This window comes from Stegodyphus dumicola, chromosome 5, assembly GCF_044657685.1.
Source record: "Stegodyphus dumicola isolate Sdum_Otavi_A_Nest chromosome 5, ASM4465768v1".
NCBI lineage: Eukaryota > Metazoa > Arthropoda > Arachnida > Araneae > Eresidae > Stegodyphus > Stegodyphus dumicola.
The window spans coordinates 157,532,197-157,549,328 of NC_140772.1; the positions used below are offsets into that span (position 1 = coordinate 157,532,197).

The 17,132-nt window shown below is 33.5% G+C and overlaps 1 protein-coding gene across 2 annotated transcripts in view; it reads right to left on the reverse strand.

Moving 5' to 3' along the window:
- LOC118204740 (BTB/POZ domain-containing adapter for CUL3-mediated RhoA degradation protein 3) overlaps positions 1-10,760 on the reverse strand; it is a 72,890-nt gene extending 62,130 nt beyond the window's left edge. The window contains exon 1 of one of the 2 annotated variants that reach the window (XM_085817291.1): positions 10,549-10,760. The gene's annotated coding sequence lies outside the window, so the exon portion shown is untranslated. The remainder of the gene's footprint in view (positions 1-10,548) is intronic. The other variant, XM_085817292.1, reaches the window with a different exon arrangement.
- Positions 10,761-17,132: the final 6,372 nt, after the last annotated feature.

Consider the following 17,132-nt stretch of genomic DNA (forward strand, 5'->3'; position numbering starts at 1 on the left):
GTTTCAGAGAATGGCAACATACTATGATGTTGTTCTTTTTAGAGAGTTAAGTGTAACTTTTGTTTTCATCATTTGAGAGTATGAATAAAAGAACTATTTAATTGTTGTAGTCTTAAATAACTAAAGAGATATAGATAGTTATTTTTGAGTAATAAATAGTTCTTGAGGTAACAAATTTGGTGAGAATTTTTGAACACCAGTCGATTGATAACTACCACATAAGAACATTCAAATGGCAAATGAATTAACTGCTCAAATTACGAAGTAAAAATTCCAAAAGAAATCGTCTTCTTGGAAATTCTTTTTAATTGCAAGTATAGTTTTGAAAGCATTAATTATCGTCTGCTAATTGACAATTTGTCTTCGGACATTTGTGCTCTCTCCGAAGAAATTTATTCGTATCTAGCTATTAAAAAGCGCTGTGAAAGCTATGGCTTTTCGATATCTAAAGCTATGATAGATAATATTGTCAATGATAGGAAATTTAAAAAAAGACAACAAATATAATGAAATTAAAAAACAAAATAAAATCTGAAATTTAATATTTTACATTACGCCACAAAGGTGCATTTTTTAACACTTTGTGTGTTACCTTTATTAATTAAATATCATGTTCTTCGCACTTAAACCGTAAAATTCAGTTCAACAGTGATATCACAAAATAGTTTTAAAATAAGCATATTTTTAGATTTTCCGATACACAGTCTCGCACCTGGAGATAAAAATGTTTTTATCTGTAGAGCATTGTCATTGCTTGCTTTGAAATTCCTCAGTATGTTAATCAAAAATTCGTTAAAGTTTTACAAAATATGAAAACGATAATAAAACAAATTCCGAATTTCAAATTTGGGCTTCCAGATGCCCATATTCGCAGGAGGATGACTTTATTCTAAATTTGATGTACCTAGGTACCGTTGTTTTATCAAAATGAGGGAAACATACATACATTTATGAAGATTTTTAATCGTTTAATTCCTTTAAATATAATACAGGGCGATAATATTTGTTGGCCACAATTTGAAACATTGGCTACATTGGCTTTTCCCATGTACACATCGATCTATTTTCACTTAAAAAAAAATCCCAGAATTGCAGAAACTCGGCATTGCGCAACACATTGGCTTTGCCCATGTGCACATTGATTTATTTTCACTTAAAAAAACATTCCAGAATTGCACAAACTCGGCATCGCGCACCACATTGGCTTTGCCCATGTGCACATTGATTTATTTTCACTTAAAAAAACATTCCAGAATTGCACAAACTCGGCATTGCGCACTACATTGGCTTTGCTCATGTGCACATCGATTTATTTTCACTTAAAAAACATCCCAGAATTGCACAAACTCCGCATCGCGCACCACATTGGCTTTGCCTATGTGCACATCGATTTATTTTCACTTAAAAAACATCCCAGAATTGCACAAACTCCGCATCGCGCACCACATTGGCTTTGCCCATGTGCACATCGATCTATTTTCACTTAAAAAAAAACATCCCAGAATTGCACAAACTCCGCATCGCGCACCACATTGGCTTTGCCCATGTGCACATCGATCTATTTTCACTTAAAAAAACATCCCAAAATTGCACACACTCGGCATTCCGCACCACATTCACTTTTCCCATGTACATATCGATCTATTTTCATTAAAAAAAAACATCAGAGAATTGTACAATGTTAGCTTTTCCAATCTCCTAGGATTGAGCCAAAAAGAAATACAAAATATTAAAATAAGCAACTTTAAAACGAACCATACAAGAAAAATTTTTTCACTTACCCTTTTCAAGAAAAATGTAAAGTCTTTTTGAGGGGTTTTATATATGAATTTATTTCAGGGAGAAACCCTTTTGGATACCCCTCATCTTTAATAAATTTACAAACGTTTATACGCCATTTCCGTAATATATGCAGAAAAAAGGCTAAAACCCACAGGGGGGGGGGAAGAATTAATTAAAAAAAGAAACCACATAAGAACATTCAAACCGCAACAGAATTAACAAGAAAAAATAAATAAATAAAAAATAATGAAAGCTTTTAGATTTTACATTACGCCCAAAGGGCGTTTTTTTTTTAACATTTTGTGTGTTACATTTCTTTATCATATAATGTTCTTTACACTTAAACCATAAAATTCAGTTCAACAGCAATATCGCAAAATAATTTTAAAATGAGCATATCTTTAGAATTTCTAATACACAGTTTTGCGCTCTGCACGTAAAAATGTTTTGTAAAACTCGGCATTGCGCACCACATTGGCTTTGCCCATGTGCACATCGATCTATTTTCACTTAAAAAAACATCCCAAAATTGCACACACTCGGCATTCCGCACCACATTCGCTTTTCCCATGTACATATCGATCTATTTTCATTAAAAAAAAACATCAGAGAATTGTACAACGTTAGCTTTTCCAATCTCCTAGGATTGAGCCAAAAAGAAATACAAAATATTAAAATAAGCAACTTTAAAATGAACCATACAAGAAAAATTTTTTCACTTACCCTTTTCAAGAAAAATGTAAAGTCTTTTTGAGGGGTTTTATATATGAATTTATTTCAGGGAGAACCCCTTTTGGATACCCCTCATCTTTAATAAATTTACAAACGTTTATACGCCGTTTCCGTAATATATGCAGTCACAGTTGCTTTTTATGTTTAGACAGAAAACATGTAATAGCTAAATGTAAAAAACGAACATCGTGTGTGATTTGTGGGAAGAAACACCACATACTTTTATGTAGAAATATCCAAGCTGAATCAAAATCTCCAGTTCCTGTTAGCACGAATGAGGATGAAAATACGGATGCAGTACCTGAACGAGATGAAACCCTCGCCAATTTGGCGAGAACAACAAATGTGTTTTTGCAAACTTTAACGGTTACATTGAAAGGGCGAGATAGGAAGCGCCAGGCCCGTGCTATTATCAATTCAGCTTCACAGAGATCTTATATTTTAAAAAGCACTGCAGATGAAATGAAATTTGAGAGTACATCTAAAGAAAGATTGAGCCATTCATTATTTGGCGGGTCATGTACTGATGTCATAAACCACGATGTTTTTACAGTGTTCTTGTCTAAAAGGGATGGAACTTATCATTATAACTTCAAAGCTCTTAGCCAAGATATTATTTGTGGAAGTATACCACAAGTTGCTAATGGCGAGTGGATTCGAGAGCTTAAAGAGAACAATATTTCTGTATGCAGCGATAGTAATGGACCAATAGAAATACTTATTGGCGCTGACATTGCAGGCAAGCTGATGACCGGAGGATTTAAATTGCTTACTTCAGGCCTTGCTGCTTGCTATAGAAACAAAACTTGGTTGGACTCTTTTCGGGAAAAATGGTATGCGTGAGATCTCGGACAATTCCGCACTGCTCGTCACATCCATGTTGAATAAAGAAATATTGATATCTGATCTCTGGTTTCTAGATTCACTTGGAATTCTAGATCCATCAGAGAAGAAAAGTAAACTGGAACTTCAAGAAGAAGCAAGAGATCATTTCTTGTCTACTGTAAAGGTGAACGAAGAGGGGCGTTTTCAAGTCAGCTTGCCATGGCTTGATAACTATCTACCGTTAAAAGATAACTATGACTTAGCTGTAAAGAGATTAGCTTCTACAGTAAAACAACTAAAAGCTGAGAAACTTTATGATGCTTATGGAGAAGTTTTTAGTGAATGGGAACAAGAAGGCATCATAGAAGAAGTACCAAGAAGCGAAATTGATGTAACATGCCATTATCTACCACATCGACACGTAGTACAAGAAAACAGTACTACACGAATCAGGCCAGTGTTTGATGCCTCGGCCAAACAAAAAGGATCCCCTAGTCTCAATGATTGTCTAGAAAAAGGTCAGAACCTTATCGAACTGATTCCTTCAATTCTTCATAGATTCCGAATGAACAGAATAGGAGTTTCTGCAGATATACGAAAAGCATTCTTACAAATAAATCTCAATCCTAAGGATAAAGACTACCTAAGATTCTTATGGTATAGAACTGATGGAAAACTGAAGTATTACAGGCATTGTAGGGTAGTATTTGGAGTTACAAGCAGCCCTTTCTTGCTAGTTTCTGTAATTCACCATCTTCTACATTCTGGCCACACTGGTAAATATGCTAAGTATGGACTTGATATTAATTGGATGAGCAATAATGATGACATCGTTAAACGTATAAATCATCTGTTATACATTCTTGAACGTTTTTTACTTTTGAAGAATGAGGAAAATGTAACCATTTCTTTGATTTATAAAAATCTCACAATAATCTATTTTAAACACAAAATAATTCGATATTTGGAAAAAATTATCCAATTTGGGAACAGCTTTAGTATTGGTCCTTTTGGCGATTTTTTGATTTGGCGACAAATGTCGGTCGCCAATGAATACCCAGCTTTGAAGATCGGAAAAAAAAATGGCGGATTGTCAACAAAACCCGATCTACACTAAATAACAATCCTAAAAAATAAGCTCTTAATCAGAATAAACAGTCTTTCCCTAATTTTCAACATTTCTAGTACTGCTATGATAAATTCTTGAAACACTAAGGTAAATGAATTTATGGCAGCGATTATGTTATGAGTAATGAAATTTACAAAAGGTTAATATTTTAAATTACAAAATATAATATTAATGTATTAAACATTAATATTTCAAGTAGTTAGTTAATATTTATATTATATTAGTACTTAGGTAATATTTTAAATTTACAAAAGGTTAATTTTTATGTTATGAATAATGAAATTTACAAGAGGTTCATAAATGCATTTCAAACTAGTAGTATATGTTACTTTAGTTTCTTAGATTCTGTTATTAAAAGAAAATAAAAAAAAATTTCAAAGTGAAGGAAATTAAATTATAATGAACAAGTTTTGTAGCAGCATTAGAAATACTTTTTATGATTAAATTTTGTAAATGGTAAAAATATTAAGAAGTGTATATTTTTTAATCCCTAAATTTATTACAAGTAATTTATGTTTATAATTTAAAAACTAAAATTAAATTATCATAATGAGTAAATTTTGTACCAATGGTAATAATACAACAATCATCATGAATGATGATTTCTGCGAAAAATTCGAACAGTCATTGGAATCCACTAGTGTTGGAGTGATAAGCCACTGAACAATGGTAGTTCAGGCTGGCTATATGGGAGTTTTAGTGGTTTTTCGTACATGTAATGTGAATCTGAGCCAGTTCCTCTTAAAAAGTACTTTATGAAGGCATCCTTCTTCTGCTAGCCAGCATATATATTTATTTTCTATTCATAATTCTCTCTTATTTTCTTATTTCTTAATTCTAAATCGTACTTCTGAAGCGAAGAAGTGTTGCATCTATAGGTCGAAAAATATGGTCAATATGTTTGCAAAATCCTGTTAAGTTTTGGACAGCATTTAAATAAAATAAATAATTTGGGCTGATCTTTAGAATATGGTAACTGGTAGTTTGGCGACATTTTGGAGGCGATAAAGGTTACTACCTGGGACTTTGGTAATAATGTGAGCAGTAAGTACTCAGTTCCGATTACGCATTATTTTGTGTGAGGGAAATGAGAGATCATGGGATATGTCATGTGATGTTAATGGACGAATTACGGTTCTTTAATCGGAAAAGGGGGGAAATCGGGAAAAAATCTGGAAACTTTGTATTTGGCTTTATTCTGTGTTGTGTGAAACAGTGTTCGTTAATTTTTGGATCCCATGGCCCTAACTAAAGTGAATTCGAAATGGGTATTTAGTGGGATTGAAAGGGGTAGTAATAAGTGTTTCTTTAAGGTTGTGCGAGATAGAAGTAAAGATGTTTTATTAAGTTATTTATTTTACCTGGTACCTTGCTGTGAACTATAAGTATGATTTTAAAGATCCTGAAACAGGCGCACATACGCTTGCTTTTTATTTAGCAGATGAAATAAGAAAAGTTTATCGGACACGTAATCAAGATTCTGAAGAAGATTAGGTAAGTTAGTATTTTTAATTATTTGAGGATATTATTTTTATGCATTGTTCTAAATGTAAGGTGGAAAGGAATTTGGTATTATTGGGAAAATTGTTATTAGCAATGATTTAGTTTAAAGTAATTAGGATTGTAAGCTAATTTTTATTAATTTAATGTATGTGCTTATTTATATTTTAAGTAGTGTTTTTGAATTTAATTATATTTTAATTAAATGATAGTTATTTTGTGAATTTTATGTTTGTAGGAATTTGGTATACGTTTTAGTTGAAGTAAACGTGCATGGAAATAATTTAAATATTTGACACTAAGTGCTTGTAATGTTTGCGGTATGAATTCGTTGGTGACGTTTATAATATAATAGATAATTTAGAGGTAAAAGTTTTTGGATATTTTATTTATTTTATACGAGGAAATGTTCATATTTGGAAAGGGTATATACTTTTTCGTTATTAGGTAATTTCATATATGTTCTTATTAACGGGTTTAAAGATTCAGAAAATTGTCATGCATTTTCGTGAAATTTTTCTAATTTATGAGAAAAAAGGAGTGTACATGGATATGGTGAAAAGTGTGCGCAATGCCATTTTTGTGCAATTCTGGGATTTTTTTTTTAAGTAAAAATAAGTCGACGTGTACATGGTTTAGTGATATTTTAATTAAATGATAGTTATTTTGTGAATTTTATGTTTGTAGGAATTTTGTTTTAGTTGAAGTAAACGTGCATGGAAATAATTTAAATATTTGACACTAAGTATTTGTTATGCTTGCGGTATGAATTCGTTGGTGATGTTTATAATATAATAGATGATTTAGAGGTAAAAGTTTTTGGATATTTTATTTATTTTATATGTGGAAATGTTCATATTTGGGAAGGGTATATACTTTTTCGCGATCAGGTAATTTTATATATGTTCTTTTTACCGGGTTTAAAGATTCAGAAAATTGTCATGTATTTTCGTGAAATTTTTCTAATTTATGAGAAAAAAGCAGCGTACATGGATATAGTGAAGAGTGCGCGCAATGCCATTTTTGTGTAATTCTGGGATGTTTTTTTAAGTAAAAATAAGTCGACGTGTACATGGTTTATGTGTATGTGTTATTTTGAAAAACGCGTAAGGAGTATGGTATTGTGTACTTTTTCCCAATTTTGCAGTGAATATTTGTCATGATTAAGCAGTTTTGTTAGATAAAATGGTTGATCTTTACATTATGGTAACTTGGCGTTTTTTTGGCGAAAATTTGGCAACCAACTCTCCTACAGCAACCCTCTATTTTTTTTTCCCGCCGCCATTTTGTCTTCACGAAGTAAAGACATGTTTTTTTTCTTTTTATTTACTGAACACTTCTTCCAACAATTTACTAGCCGAATTACACTTATGCTAGAAATTTTATCTAACAAAACTGCTTAATCATGACAAATATTCACTGCAAAATTGGGAAAAAGTGCACAATACCATACTCCTTACGCATTTTTCAAAATAACACATACACATAAACCATGTACACGCAGACTTATTTTTACTTAAAAAAACATCCCAGAATTGCACAAAAATGGCATTGCGCACACTCTTCACTATATCCATGTACACTGCTTTTTTCTCATAAATTAGAAAAATTTCACGAAAATACATGACAATTTTCTCAATCTTTATTCCCGGTAAAAAGAACATATATGAAATTACCTGATCGCGAAAAAGTATTTACCCTTTACAAATATGAACATTTCCCCATATAAAATAAATAAAATATCCAAAAACTTTTACCTCTAAATCATCTATTACATTATACACGTCACCAATGAATTCATACCGCAAGCATTACAAATACTTAGTATCAAATATTTAAATTATTTCCATGCACGTTTACTTCAACTTAAACGTATACCAAATTCCTACAAACATAAAATTCACAAAATAACTATCATTTAATTAAAATATCACTAAACCATGTACACGCCGACTTATTTTTACTTAAAAAAAATCCCAGAATTGCACAAAAATGGCATTGCGCACACTGTTCACTATATCCATGTACACTGCTTTTTTTCTCATAAATTAGAAAAATTTCACGAAAATACATGATAATTTTCTCACTCTTTAAACCCGGTAAAAAGAACATATATGAAATTACCTGATCGCGAAAAAGTAATGAACATTTCCACATATAAAATAAATAAAATATCCAAAAACTTTTACCTCTAAATCATCTATTACATTATACACATCACCAACGAATTCATACCGCAACCATTTACAAATACTTAGTGTCAGATATTTAAATTATTTCCATGCACGTTTACTTCAACTAAAATGTATACAAATTCCTACAAACATAAAATTCACAAAATAACTATCATTTAATTAAAATATAATTAAATTCAAAAACACTACTTAAAATATAAATGAGCACATACATTAAATTAATACATACATAAATACCCATTTCGAATTCACTTTAGTTACGGCCATGGGATCCAAAAATTCACGAACACTGTTTCACACAACACAGAATAAAGCCAAATACAAAATTTCCAGATTTTTTCCCGATTTCCCCCCTTTTCCGATTAAAGAACCGTAATTCATCCATTAACATCACATGACATATCCCATGATCTCTCATTTCCCTCACACAAAATAATGCGTAATCGGAACTGAGTACTGCTCACATTATTACCAAAGTGCCAGGTAGTAACCTTTATCGCCTCCAAAATGTCGCCAAACTACCAGTTACCATATTGTAAAGATCAACCGATAAAATTTCTAGCATAAGTGTAATTCGGCTAGTAGATTGTTAGAAGAAGTGTTCAGTAGATAAAAAGAAAAGAAACATGTCTTTACTTCGTGAAGACAAAATGGCAGCGGGAAAAAAAAATAGAGGGTTGCTGTAGGAGAGTTGGTCGCCAAATATTCACCAAAAAATCGCCAAGTTACATAATGTAAAGATCAACCATAATTTGTATATGATGCAAACAAAAATGCATTACACTATTTCATGTAGTGAATAATTAATCAGGGCACAAAGTATAATGTAACATTCTTTATTTTGTAACCAGTTTTTTATGCTTGGGATCTTTACTATCAATTTCCTCCATCCATTTTCCCACCAGAATCTAAATGAAGTTTTTAGTTTGTAAAACAAACAGTGTTTTGCCTTTCGAGGCCATGTTACTAGGTTGCTAGATAAGATAAGATTTGTAGTCTTCAGTCTTGCATTGTAATTGCTGATAGTTGAATTCCATACCGGTTAAGTTTTTAACCAACTTTGCATTAAATTGATTTATTTGAATTTAAATTTTACATTTGAACTTAATTGTTATCATAAGTTATCTTGCCACAAGTGGTTGACTGAGTTGTAAACACAAAGTGTGCCTTCTGTTCTGTACATCTGAACTTTATAAGAGAATAAAAGTATATCTTAACTTAATAACAATATATCTAAACTTTAATAACATTTAAAGACATTGAAATCAGTATCTAAGTGCTTGCCATGTAGTCAAATTTTATATATAAATTGTACTGTTACTTTTATTATAGAGTTTTTATTACAAAAAATTCAGATTTCTGTTAGATAAAATGTTTAAGTAATGTAGAAAATTGGCATAAAATTTAAAATAAAAAGTCGACTGTTATGTCAACATTCTATTAATAAAAGTAATATACTCAGTAAAGATTATTCATATACAACTATTAGGTTGTAAGATTTACAAAATTTGAGAACTGTAAATTATAAGCAATATATTCCATAATTTAAGCAACATTATATTTTTTATAGTCAGACAAATTATAAAAATGTTATAAAAGCAATAATTTTGGTCCTGATTTGAACCTATGAATTCATGCAATTACACATCCCTATAGTCCTAATATGAGGAAAAAAAGTATTTTTAGACCATGGTAATTTTGATCTCCTTCGCAAAGGAAACAAAGAGTTTACCTCATGCTACTGAAAATGTGGTTTTTTTTCTTGGGGGGTGGAGTTTATAATAATACGCAGAGTTGACATATGAAAAAATGTCAAGACTCATGTGATGTAATATTAAAAGCATCAGTTTTAACTATCAAATTTTAGCTTTTTAAAAATATTTTAAATGTTGTGCTTTCCTAACAAACGTAACTTTAAGAAAAACATGCAATTTATCCCTCCTGCCATCAAAGCTCCGGTACCTACCAAATTCGTTAAAGTTACGTGGACAGAAATGGCGGCATGTTTTTCGGCTCAGTATTTAGGGTTACCATGGTTATCACAATTTTACATTTATCGCTCCAAAGTGTCGCCAAAAAGGACTAATACTAAATCCTACATCCTCAGCGTAATTAATAAAATTGTAAATGAAACAAAAATAGTTTTAAAATGTTTTATTTTACGAGCCCAATTTTTTTCGTTATAAAGCGCAAAATAAAAAAGGATAGGTTTGACAAAAATGTGCACTTTGGTACAATAACATACAGATGGCAAATATATATATTTTTTTTTAATATTTATTGCTCTGAAAATATCAAATAAAAGTTCTTTTTCCTTTTTGTTTACTTATAGAAAAACGAATTGATTAAATAAATTATGAAAGTTCAATATATTATAACATTTACCTTGGATTCAATTTTCAGAAAACAAGGGCAGACTTCGCTGGATATTTAAAATCAGTATAAATAATGACATATGATTAAAATGAGAAATGTACCCATTCACTTTATCTCAGATGACTCAACTACACAACAAAGAGTAATACAGTTTACATGACAAGATGGAAATGCAGAGGCAAAAGCAGCCATTCCTCAACACCATTGGTAATGCGGAAAATAATAACAGCGGAGTTGTGTTGTTGAATGATCACAGAGTGAAACAAAATAGAAAAGGTTTTTCCCTAACAGCAGTTTTAAAATTCCCCTATTATTCTTAATAGGACACTACTAAATTGTGATGATGAAGATCGTATTTTATACACACACACATACACACAGATCGTATTTTATTCTCGAGTGTCAAGATGTAAAAACATCTTTTTACTCGACTTCTGATAAGCATCGGGTTGGGGTAGAGCTACTAGAGATATATAGTAGCCTTAGGTTGGGGGAGAAAGAGTAGGAGTGTGGGATGCGGATGAAAGAGAGTGGGGTCCGCACTAGCGGCGGCGAAAAAAGGGAGGGGGTCAAGTACAGTGACGTTATATGATGTAGCCGCGGGTTATAAAACCGCAGAGTCAGCTTAGCGTGAATGAGTCAATTAAGGTTGTAATTCTTACGTGGGTACGATATCACATGGGTACGGATGTTTTTCTCTGCGACGCGGCCTGACAGTGCTAATAAGCCTATTACTGTGGGTTTGTACTGAATAAAAGAAGTTGACCGCTAATCGTTTAATGTACTCTTGAATAAGTTCGATTCGAAGGTCTCTGTGAATATAGATGTTTGGAATATACCAAGGAGCATTGATAATTGCTCGTAGAATTTTATTTTGTAGAATTTGTAATTGTTTAATATTGGTTTTAGCTGCATGTCCCCAGATCGGTGCTGCATAAAGGAGAGCTGGGCGCAGTATGGAGCGATATAGAATTAATTTGTTTGTAGTAGATAAGTTGCTTTTTCTACCAAGAAGAGGTCGCATAGTAGCTGTGGTGATTTTAAAATTTTGTACTATGGACCGGAAATGGGTTCTGAAGGTAAGTTTTTGGTCAAGGGTGACTCCAAGGTATTTGGTTTCATTAATCCAGTCTATTTCTTCGTCAAATATTTCAGGAGGTGGAGGATAGTATTTCATGTTTCCTTTACGGAAAATTATTGCCTTAGTTTTATCAGTGTTAAATTTAATCCTCCAAAGGGTAAGCCATTTTTCCAGTTTTATGAGATAGCTTTGGAGTTGGTTTCTTGCGGCGATAACTGTGCTGGCTTTAGTAAGTATGGCGGTGTCATCGGCAAAGAGTGCAAGATGAACAGAAGGGTCTTTAGAGTTGTCTTGTGTATAAATATTAAAAAGGTACGGCGAAAGTGCCGATCCCTGTGGGCCACCAGCATTGATTACTCTGGTGGTAGAGTAAGCAGTACCGATTTTGATTCTGAATGTTCTGTTGCTGAGAAAAGAGGCTATTAAGCGAATAAAATGATCTGGAAAATTGAGAGTGATTAGTTTGTAAATAAGGCCTCGATGCCATACCCTGTCAAAAGCTTTCGCGATATCGAGAAATATAGCACCTGTCGGAAGCTTGCAGTTGTAGCCTTCAGTTATAATGTTGATAACTCTAAGAAGTTGATGGCAAGTGCTATGATGGTTACGAAAACCGAATTGTTTGTTCTTCTGGGAGAAATTCATGGAAGGGTGAAATTTTTGGATGTGAAAAAGTTGTATTTTCTCAGTAACTTTAGACAGGTGGCTAAGTAAACTGATAGGGCGATAGTTCTGTGGGAGAGTTGGATTTTGTTGTGGTTTAGCAAAAACAATTATTATAGCTTGCTTCCATGAGTTAGGAAAATGAGCGAATTTGATAATGTTGTTGATTATCTTAAAGGCAGGTAAGAGCGTTGATCGGAAGATGCTTCAGTGCTTTGGTCGAGATGCCGTCGTGCTCTAGGGCTTTCTTCGTTTGTAAGGCGCTGATGGTGTTGGCAACGATTGTTGGGGTAGTCAGGAAAGTGAAGCTGTGCGAGGCAGGGGTATTAAGGAAGTTACTGACCACCTGGTTCACCCGTTCAATATGGTTATTGTCATACGGAGTGGGATTAACAGTGAATGTATCTTCCATATAGTCCGCAAAAGATTTAGCTTTATCTTCTTCTGTATATGAAATTCCACTAGGTCCATGGATAGGTGGAATAGGTTTATAAGGGATCTTGAATTTGCGGGAAATTTCAAATAGGGAATTGTCCTCTATAGCTAGGTTATTTAGGAAATTGGTCCATTTTTGGTTTTTGAAGTTCTTGATTCTTCTGTTGATTTCTTTTTGCATAGAGTTTAGTTCGTGTTTGAGTTGTGGATCCCTGGTGGTTTGCCATCCTTTACGGATCCGGTTTTTCTCTTTAATACTATTTCTTATATCGGCAGGCAGGGGGAGGAAAGGCTTGTTCATATAAAAAGTATTGGTGACTTCCTTTAAAGCAGAATTGATGCTGTTGGTAAATTTTGAGACTTCGTGTTCTAAGTCTTCTTTGTTGTTGATGCATGGATTACCTTGTATGGAGTTATTCAAAATTTCAGAATATCTGTTCCAATTTGTAACTCCTATACTTCTGTCAAGTGAGGGGAGGTATTTATTAATGGGGATTTCAAATAAAATGGGGTTGTGGTCGGAAGACAAGGCTGAAATTACAGAGATATTGCATCTGTTAGTAATGTTATTTGAGATGAAGAAGTCAATTGTGGTGGCGCTATTGTACCCGTAATGGGTGGGCTCGTCTGGAGCATGAATGTTATAATTATTTGATTGAATGAGTTTAAATATGTCATTTCCTTTTTTGTTAGCAAGTCCTCGGTTCCAGCAGGGATGTTTGGCGTTGAAGTCCCCTCCGACAATGGTAGAAGTATTAGAATTAAGGAGGTGAATCAATTCTTGTGCGCTGGGATTATTATTTGGTCGTATTTTATTCTCGAGTGTAAAGATGTAGAAACATCTTTTTACTCGGCTTCTGATAAGCAATCTAATGAAGATGAAGCAGCGGGGCCTTGGCTAGAGGCCGAAAAGCAGTTTCGTAGGCCTTCACTGGAAAGTAATCCAAGGTTTGACGACAATAAACGTTTGGAAAATAGAATTTTTCGTCCGCGATTGGCGATCGCCTAAATGAATCATAAAAGAGATAATAATGGGAAGGCAGAAGAAATTTAAACTAATAATGTGTTCTCAAATACAGAGGATAAAGTCTCCCGGTTGGACAAAATTTCCGCTCGGATTCACTTGAACACGGTGGCAATAACAAATTTGACCTAATAAATATTCAAATTCTATTAGATACTATACCAGGGGATGCACTATTAGATACAGGGACCCAAAGTAGTTTCTAGACAGAAAATGTTTTTAGAAAGAAATTTAGGCGGTAGAGTGTTTGGAATTGAAGGAACGCCTGAGGCGAACAATGTCAGTGCGTTGGAAAGGTCAAATTAAATGTATAGGTGAAAAAAAGAGAATCAGAAAGTGAGTTTCTTTGTGGTGAAAAGACTTCAGGCACCTATAATTTTAGGAAGGAAGTTTTCAAAAGTGGCGAGAGCGAAAATTGATTTTCAGAAAGCGACATTGACACTGCACATGGATAAAATGGAAGAGAAAGATATCGAGCATCCGGCAGTAGACTTTGAAATCTGAAGTCAGAAGAAAAAACTGAAGATGGACCAGCTGGTAAGAGACTTTTCTATTTTATTTTTTGAGGCGCCAGGGTTAACGAAAATCGTAAACCACAGCAGACATGTAGAAATAGCATCTCCCCCCCCCCACTCCTGCTGAGCATAGCCCTACCGCTATAACAAAATTAACGAAAATATAATTGAGAAACTTATCCAAGAAAAGCTAAATAATAAAATTATAATTCCCAGAAGTAGCCCTTATTCTAGACCAGCACTTTGGTCCACAGAAATACAGAAAGAAGAATGGTCCCACCGACGGACTATAAATCATGGCGTTTTCGAATTGACCGTAGAAAATTAAGTTTTCTTATAACTGATAAAATAATTAGAATTTCATAGATTCCAGAAATAGAATTATAATGATTCAGCCGAAGAAATACATGACACACTAGATCTCACCTCTGGGTATTTTCAAATATGTGTGAACCAGAGGATGTGCCAAAAACCGCGTTTATTACTAAATCAGCCGTTTATGTCTTTCTCAGAATGCTGCTTATGCGGAGCACCTGCCACGTTTCATAGGACGATGGATACTATTATTGAGATAAGTACTTTTATTTACATAGATGATATAATTATAACTAGCGGGACTATAACAGGGATTTGGGGCTCTAGTCTGGGCACCGTAGAGATGGAAGAACCGGTCTTTTTTGTTTTCGATCTACTCGATAGAGAGCTAGTCTGGTGTCATCGTCTCGATAAATAGGCCCACCAGCGGCCAAGCGGTAAAGTCGCTGAGGTTCCGAGGTTCGAATCCCGCGAACGGGCTGGCTGCATGGGTGTTTTCGTGGTTTTCCCCATGTGTAACGTGTATACGAGCCAGTTTCCCTTAGAAAGTCCTCCCTCCCCTTAGGCAGATAGCCCTAGTGTGCTTTGCCATAATTAAATACACCACACCACACCACCGTCTCGATGATTACAAAGTTCGACGCGTCGGAAATTCTTCCGTTAGCTGAGTAGCTGCCGTTTAACATCCTGACTGTCGTTTCAGAGCTAAACTGAAGACGGCGGAAGTCAGGATAGTTTTTGGAAGTCTACGTAATGGATATTTAAATTTTTTAAGTTTTGCAAAAAACTCGAGTGTTTCGCGATAGAAATAACGCATTTGATGCTAATGATTCTAATTTTTTTGGATTAGTTCGACTTACCAAACATATAGCATGGACCCTTATCAATCAATTAAGGTCATATTTTACCGGAGGATCCAAATCAAAGACAGTAATAACTCCTAAATTAAAGGTAACGAATAATTCGCTTGTTTCCATGATTTCACTGTCATCTGTATTATATAGGCTTCTGGCTATTGATCTATCAGATAAGTAATTTTTTAATCCAATTTTAGTGAAAATAATATATTTGGTGTTTTCCTTATTCATATTTAAAGAAGGACTGCTTACATTTTTATTTCAAATTGTAATTTTTAAACTAATACATAAATTAATGTACTTAATTTCATGTTTTGATGAGTAATTTATAAATTTTATGTTTTATATTATAATGTATTCCTCTACATTTATTTTAATTTATAGTGTATAAAAATTTAATACAGTAACAAATGCATTAAAGAATATATTCAAATTATGCACATCCTAAATTCATCATTCATATTAAATTGCTTTGAGTTAAAAAAATTATTTAAGTAGTTTTAACTGTACCAATATGAATGTTAATTTCCAATAGTTTTTAGATTCTCCTGTATTAAAGTCCCGTATAATTTTTAGTTAAATTACATTCTTGTTTACTTAAATTACATATTAATGCATGATTTATAATTAGTTATCAGTTTTTTTTAATGTCTGCTTTTAGATATTACATCAGTGTTGTGTATTTTTTATTCAGATTTTTTGGTTTTATGTGATTACGGCAAAGACTCGAGGGTTATTAAGGTCAGGGTTGTCTTGTGGATCCATACGCTCAGCTGACAACACACTGGGATATATGGAAAAACCCAAACCAAGCGATTGGTTTGATAAAGAACGCTTCCTTGTAACACAGGCAAACAGAGCTGCTTATAAAAATATGGTCCAAAAGCGACATTCAAGACTCTTTGTTGAGGAATATAAGAGATCTAGGAAACAGGAGAAGATCCACCGGCTTAAGAAAAGACTTTTTCACGACGATCTATTTAAGGATGTTGAACATGTGAGGGGATCCAATGAAAGCCGTGCTTTCTATCATGAAATTAATCTTGGCCACAAAGATTTTAAGCCTAGAACTGTAGAGCCTGTAGAGAGAAAAACAACATCATCCTAAATGACAGAAAAGAGGTACTCCAGAGGTGGAATGAGCACTTTAGTAATTTGTTGAATGACCATACACGGGATGGGTTTTCAACCTACCCAACTACCTCTGTAAACACCGATAGTATTCCGCCACCATCTTTGGCAGAAGTTAGAGAAGGAATTAAAAAGCTCAAAAATAAAAAGGCCCCAGGCCCTGACTTAATTACTTCAGAACTCATTAAAAGTGATGCAGGTCAAAATAATGAGGAAATACACCACCTCATCGAATCAGTTTGGAACCAAGAAGTTTTCCCCGAAGACTGGAAACTGAGCATCATCTGTCCTATACAAAAAAAAAAAAAAAAAAAAAAAGAGAGAGAGAGAGACATTTTGGAATGTACCAACTACAGGGGATTCAGTCTCCTTTGTGTTTTCTACAAACTATTTTCCAATATACTTTTTAGTAGACTAGTAACTTATACAGAAAATATTGTAGGTGATTAGCAATGTGGTTTCCACAAAGGAAGATCTACAGCAGAACAAATCTTTAACATTAGGCAAATTTTGGAAAAAACTAATGAATACGGCATTGCAAGGCACCACCTTTTTGTTGATTTTAAGACTGC